This window comes from Podarcis erhardii, assembly GCF_964252035.2.
Source record: "Podarcis erhardii genome assembly, chromosome: 5".
Classification (NCBI taxonomy): Eukaryota; Metazoa; Chordata; class Lepidosauria; order Squamata; family Lacertidae; genus Podarcis; species Podarcis erhardii.
The window spans coordinates 35,849,233-35,855,556 of NC_138509.1; positions in this window are offsets into that span (position 1 = coordinate 35,849,233).

The following is a 6,324-nucleotide window of genomic DNA, read 5'->3' on the forward strand; positions in this document are numbered from 1 at the left end:
GACAGATGTACCCTGCTTTCCCCTGTCTTCTTTAACTCATGCTTCTCCCCATCCCTGCTTCTAGTCTAGTTTATTTATCTACCCAGTCCAACTTGAAAAGGAAGATATCACTTCAGAAATCCAGATAAGATGCGTTACAATATAAATCCTTCAAGGAGGGGCTAAAATCCCACTCACATCTTCTCCCTTGAAGAATGAACTTATCATCCACAAAGGCTACAGAAGGTGACAGAAGATGGCTATATTCTGAGCATAAACAGAATACCATCTGGCATTGAGAGTCAGCGGAATTCAGGTATGATTAATTTGTATGCTGTGGGATATGGGAAACGTCAGTTGTAATGTAAAAAGTGAATTCAATGCACCTTCTTCAGCCACATTGCAAGTCTGCAGTCACAACTGACTTGATAAACAAGCATGCCAGCAAATCTAATGCTGGTTGAAACCAAACACCTTTGGCACTTTCTAGGGCAATGCCAACACTTGACACTCTTGGGCAATTACTAGGCAAGGCCTTCCAATGCTTACACCTGACGTGATCAATATTGATTTGATCCACTCTTAAAATTTCCCACAGTAATTAAATATATTGTTACCGCCAAGGATGCAAATCTCTATAGCAAGCTTCCTACTAAATTCCTGACTCCCTCCTTAATCTTGATGAGAAGCAAGAGTTATAGGAGCAACTTTGATATAAGTGGGTGATAGATGTGAGCAAGGTTTGATCAGGTTGGAAACACCAGCCTATTTAAAATTGATTCTTCCTCTATTCTGCTGCAAGGCATTCCAGGAAATGTAAATAGCCACCCACTGCTGCTCACCCCACCAATCTAGCAGGGTGTGTAACAAAGGACACTCCATTTTCTTTCCACCCACTCCATTTTCTTTCCACCCACTCCCTTCTCTCTCCTACTCTTATTTCCGCCTTCTCACCTCCTCTCTCAATCACTAAGAAAAGCTAGCGTGACATTTGCTTGAGACATCCAGCTGCATGGTGCATTGTTAAGCTTTCCCAAGGAGAAAACAGAGAAGGGAGTTGATGGGAAAGTGCAAGACTTGATGGCCTTCAACCAGGATTTTATTGGTTGGCATCCTTATCTGTCAGCTGAATTGTGAAGATGAGCTCCAGGTGTTGTGAACATGCCGTGAACTGCCAAATTGGGGCATATTTAAATAACTAGATGAAGTTCACCATGGTGGGTTGCATAACAGAGATGAAATGAAACCCTAAATGCAATTCTAACTTCACCGTGTTCTTGAGAGTGCTGGAATAATCACTTTTCTCTGAAGGGAGGTCAGCTGGCCAGTTCAATACATGATCCTGGGTGGGAGGACTTGTCACATAAATCCAAAAAGCACTGCACTTTCAAACTGCAAAACATTTTATATCAATAAGTACTCTTTCCATATGCAAAATCAAAAGGCACACCCCTGTCAAATTAAAGTGTTTCAGGCTGCATCCTAATCCCACTTATCTGGGAGTAAATCATGCTGAACTGAGTGGGACTTTCTTCTGAGGAGACATGGTTCGAATCACACCATAAATCTTCATTTCTTTAAGTGCAAGAGTCTGGATAGCCCAGAATTTTTAGTTTTACTTCAGTTCCAAATTAAATACTGATTTTCTGCCTGCTTCAAAATGAAGAATGTATTTCAATGCCTCATCAAGGAGGAAGACTCAAAATATGAGGCAGATTTCATAATGACATTTGATGCTTGTTTTAAGGATGTGTGAGTGATGAAACCCACATTTTATTACATTAATTTGAATAATGTTACACAACTATGTTGTGGTAGGAGGGAGTGGAGTTATTACATATATTTTGAAATAAAATTCTCAAAATCTGAAGGATTTTGGTTGAGATCGCCCTGTCTGTAGAGTACACCAGCAGTGGTGCAGAAACGGGGTAGATTAAAACCACCCTCCCAGGAATGGTGTTGCTGTAATTGCTGAGTTAAAGCAGGACAAAGCAGTGGTGAAATCCACTTGGCTTGGTGATTGCAGTATCCCAGCAACTGCATGTGCACCTACAGGCTGCCACTAACCCACATTTCCCCAAGCTTGCTGCCTCCTTAGCTCTCTCCATTTCCACTGCAGTGCCTCTGCTTCAAAGGGGCGGGTGCTACTTCACCCCTTCATTATGCTTATCCTAGACTACAAATAATTCTAGCTGTAGCATATTATTACAACATGCTATGCTTAATGCTTAATGCTTAATGACTAAGAAAAGCATTCTGTTCCTTCTCTAGTTTTGAAACCTGTGGTGTTTCGCCAGCATGTTTTGTTGGGAGATGGAAGCAACTGGGTCACTCATTTTGCCCACAACAGTCTGGGCTTCATCGTTGTGGATGCTAGCTATGATGGTTGGATTGGAAACAGCAGAGGAAGCACACGATCCACAAGGCACCAAAATCTGACTGTCAGACAAAAAAAAAATGTGGGCTTTCAGGCGTGTGTGTGTGTGTGTGTGTGTGTGTGTGTGTGTTTAAAGCCTATTTACCCAACTTTTCAGATAGAAAGGTTCTCAGTGTAGCTTATAGGTCAGTTAAAAAAATAATCCAGCCAGTCTATGACATCTGTCAAAATATCAACAGCGCCACAATTTGTGGGGGGCAGAGGTACACCCTTTATCTGTATAGGCTGAAGGTGACTATTATTTATTAGTTTTATTTATTAGTTTTATATACAACCCTTCATCATAATCTTACGGAGGTTGGCTATGTTTTCCCAGGAAGAAAGACCCGTTGAACTTTTCCCAAGCTGATAGTTAAAAGATTTCGCATCTGATGGAAAGCGGTAAGGCTACCAAATCTTGGTAATTACGTAATTCAGAATGTGAATTTGGTACTTCTGAATGTGAGACCTGATAGTTCTCACCTGGCTTGGATTCTAATCTGAGCCAGAGGAGAACTCCTTTCTGCCACTCACCTCCATATACGACAACTGCTGTTGCACTTGGTATATGCCTGTGTATGTGGAGGAGGGAGGGGCAAACAGGAGGAATCTCTCTGTGAGGGGACCACCATATTCCCATCTGTGACAATACACCTGTCTCTCTAAAGATGGCTTTCTGGGAGAACATTGCACCTCATCTGGCCACTGACTCAAGCTCTCAGCTGCTTAATTTGTGAGTGATAGATAGATAGATGATAGATAGATAGATAGATAGATAGATAGATAGATAGATAGATCAAAAACAGATGCTGCCACTGTGCCTCAAAAATTTCACTTGCGTACATAAACCCCATAAATTTCTAAATCTACTTTTGCACCCACCATCAAGAAAGCCCCCTCTCGGGTCATTTATGAGGCAAACACAAGAATGATCTTTAAATACATATCTAAAAGTATATGTTTACCCAAGCTTTCCTGGACCCCGACTCTTAGTTTTTGCTATTTTTTTTTAAGACACTAAACAACTATAAATTCAATAATAAAAAAGACACTACTGTACTCAGTTTTATTTGTGATATAAAGCAGTGGCATAGCATAGGGGGCTGGGGAGGCATGGCCCTGGGTGCAAACTCTTGGGGGGCATGAACCAGGAATGCCCCGCCCCCAGTAGAGATCCCCACACCCCGCCTGGCTCTGGCAGCGTGGGCTTGGTGAGAGTAGACAGTGAACAGCACCCTCCACACCCTGCCCTGTGGCAGCAATGATTGAGAAAGCATGCTCCATCTATGCCTGGCATCTGCACATGCACACACACATGCCCTACGCCCGATATACAGTTTTGTATGTTGCCACTTTGTATGTTGTGATCATTCTGTGTGCTTGACTTTTTCCCCATTCTAGTTTTGATGAGATGGCCAAATATAATCTTCTAGCTGTGCTCAACTTCATTCTGAATAAAACTGGACAACAGCAGTTGTATTATGTTGGCTATTCGCAGGGTGCTGCAGCTGGTATGTTACTTGGGTTATGGACTCATATATAACAAAGCCATTTTTGTGACCCATATCAATATGCCACTGGTCCTGTTAGCTAAGGATGATGGGAGTTGTAGTCCCAAAACATCTGGAGGGCCGAGTTTGCCTATGCCTGGTTCAGGATTTAGGATTCACCCTAGTTTATAGGCAGATGAGACTTCTGTTCTATACCACTGACTTTCTTTAACCTCTATTTGTCTTTGACTTTGTTTCTTTGATTTCTCTCAGCCTTTGTAGCATTTTTGACAATGCCAGAGTTGGCTCAAAAGATCAAAAGGTTTTTGCCTTAGCTCCTGTGACTAGAATTAAGTATTCCAAAAGCCCTGCAATAAAATTGCTTCACCTTCCAGCAAGACTCCTCACGGTATGTCTTGTCTCTTCCTTCCAGTACCTGCTCATCCCCTGGATCATGAATAAAGCTTGCTAATCTCTGTGAGCTGTACAGAGTACAGATGTAGACATCTGACTGGCTGTGACATAGGGCACTTAAAGGTTACTGAGGTAATGTAGGGGAAAGTACTCTATGTAAAGGACTGTGATCTGCTTCATCAGTATAGCTACAGAACTTGGAGAAGACATTAATAAGCCAAAAGTCAAATATTTCAACAGACCATTCTTGGTGTATTTTACAGGGTATACTTGACAAAAGGCAATTTCTTGCCTGGAATGGGTAGTTAGTACCTTCTGTAGCTGGAGACTCCTTAATAGCGTTTGTGGAAATGTCTTCTTCTTTTTCAGTGGATATAGTACAGAAAATATAAATATGGCAAGTGCCATCCAAAAAGTTGATAATAAGATTTAAGACTGTAGTTCTGGCATGTCTTTTTATTATTCTTTCTCATATGAAAAGGAAAAAATAGCCATTTTTTCATATACATTTTTCATGTATATGAAGAAGTTTAAGAAATTAAGAAAGATCATGTGCATGGGCAAAACTCAGTCAGTCCACTTGCTTCCTTGTTCACCTGCAAAACTGTTTTTTTGTGAATTCTAATAGATTATAACCAAATCTGTGCCTTCAAGACTCATCTACAGGCAAGAACTAATGTTTTTCACTATTCCAGGATGTTTCAACACAGTTTGTGGCTGAAAGGTATATGCAATTAAATTGCATTCTGAGACAAAATGCAATTAGAAATATGTATTTTTGAGAGGAAAGTTCAGATTTAAATGCAAATTATGGTGAGGGTTTTGGAAAAAGTGACAGATTAATGCAGAAACAGGAAGGAGGGGATCTACAGTATGCCTGAAAATGCAGGAAAGTCTCTGAAAGTCCAACTACTGTTTCATTCAGTTCTTCATCAGCCAATTAGTTCAACAAGCACTCGTAAGTAGAAAGATGTGTAATTTCTTCATTAACCAATCTTTTTTTGAATTGATATAATATACATGAGAATGAAAAATGCTCTGGAATAGTGCTCATGAGATTATGCAGTCACTGCTAATTGACTGATGAAGAACTGAATAAAACAGTAGTTGCTATCCAGAAACACTGTTCAGCAGAGTTCAGAGTTGGACATCAGAATTGAACATTTGCCGATTATACAAATCTTTACAAGCTTGATCTCCGCCAGGTAAAGTCTGGCACCGTGACTTATTCAAGGACTTTCAGAGACTTCAGTTTGATAGTTTTGATGTTTTGCATTATTCCATAAAGTTTTCTGTACTGTAATTGTTTCTGGCCATCGTGTTGCTTTCGATATTGCTGAGTCATATTTTGCAACACTGGGGTTTGTTTGTTTGTCCATTAAAAGTATGCAGGAAAGAACTACTAAATGTGTTTTCTGAACTACTTCACCAATTTTGGCAACAACAAAATTTTGACACACAACAGAACTATGAAAGTCATAGTTCTTTTAGGGTCTCTTGTTAGACAAGACACCACTTTCTGTCACTGAAATGGGATGACAGAGGGGAGCCAGTTCATTCACCTTCCTCCACCTTCTAGTTTACCCCTCCTTTATGTAAGGGGAAGATATGTCTGTGCCAACTGCAGTTTGGTCTGGAGGAAAAAACCTGCTCTCAGACCTGACAGTCAAACCAAGAACCTTGTTTCTCCCCAATTCATTCCCGGGTGGTCTCCTCTGGATTTCATCTGGGGCTTGGATCCACGTCAATGGATGTATAATGAAATATTTAATCTGATGAAGCAACATGCTTAACCCAGTGCCCAAATGTGTCAGCATTGACTCAGTTTATTTTTGAGTCATCGCAAACAAATCTGCTACCAGGTGTCCTCAATTCCTCCGCAGAATTAATTATTATTGAATAATGAGCATGAATCTAAAGCCACATCCTTTACAGAATAGCTCCCTCAGCATTCTGTAAAGGCCGCACTGATTTGCGTCACTTCTGTGAAGGTTCTTGTCGAGCCTGACAGATCTCAAGCCTGCT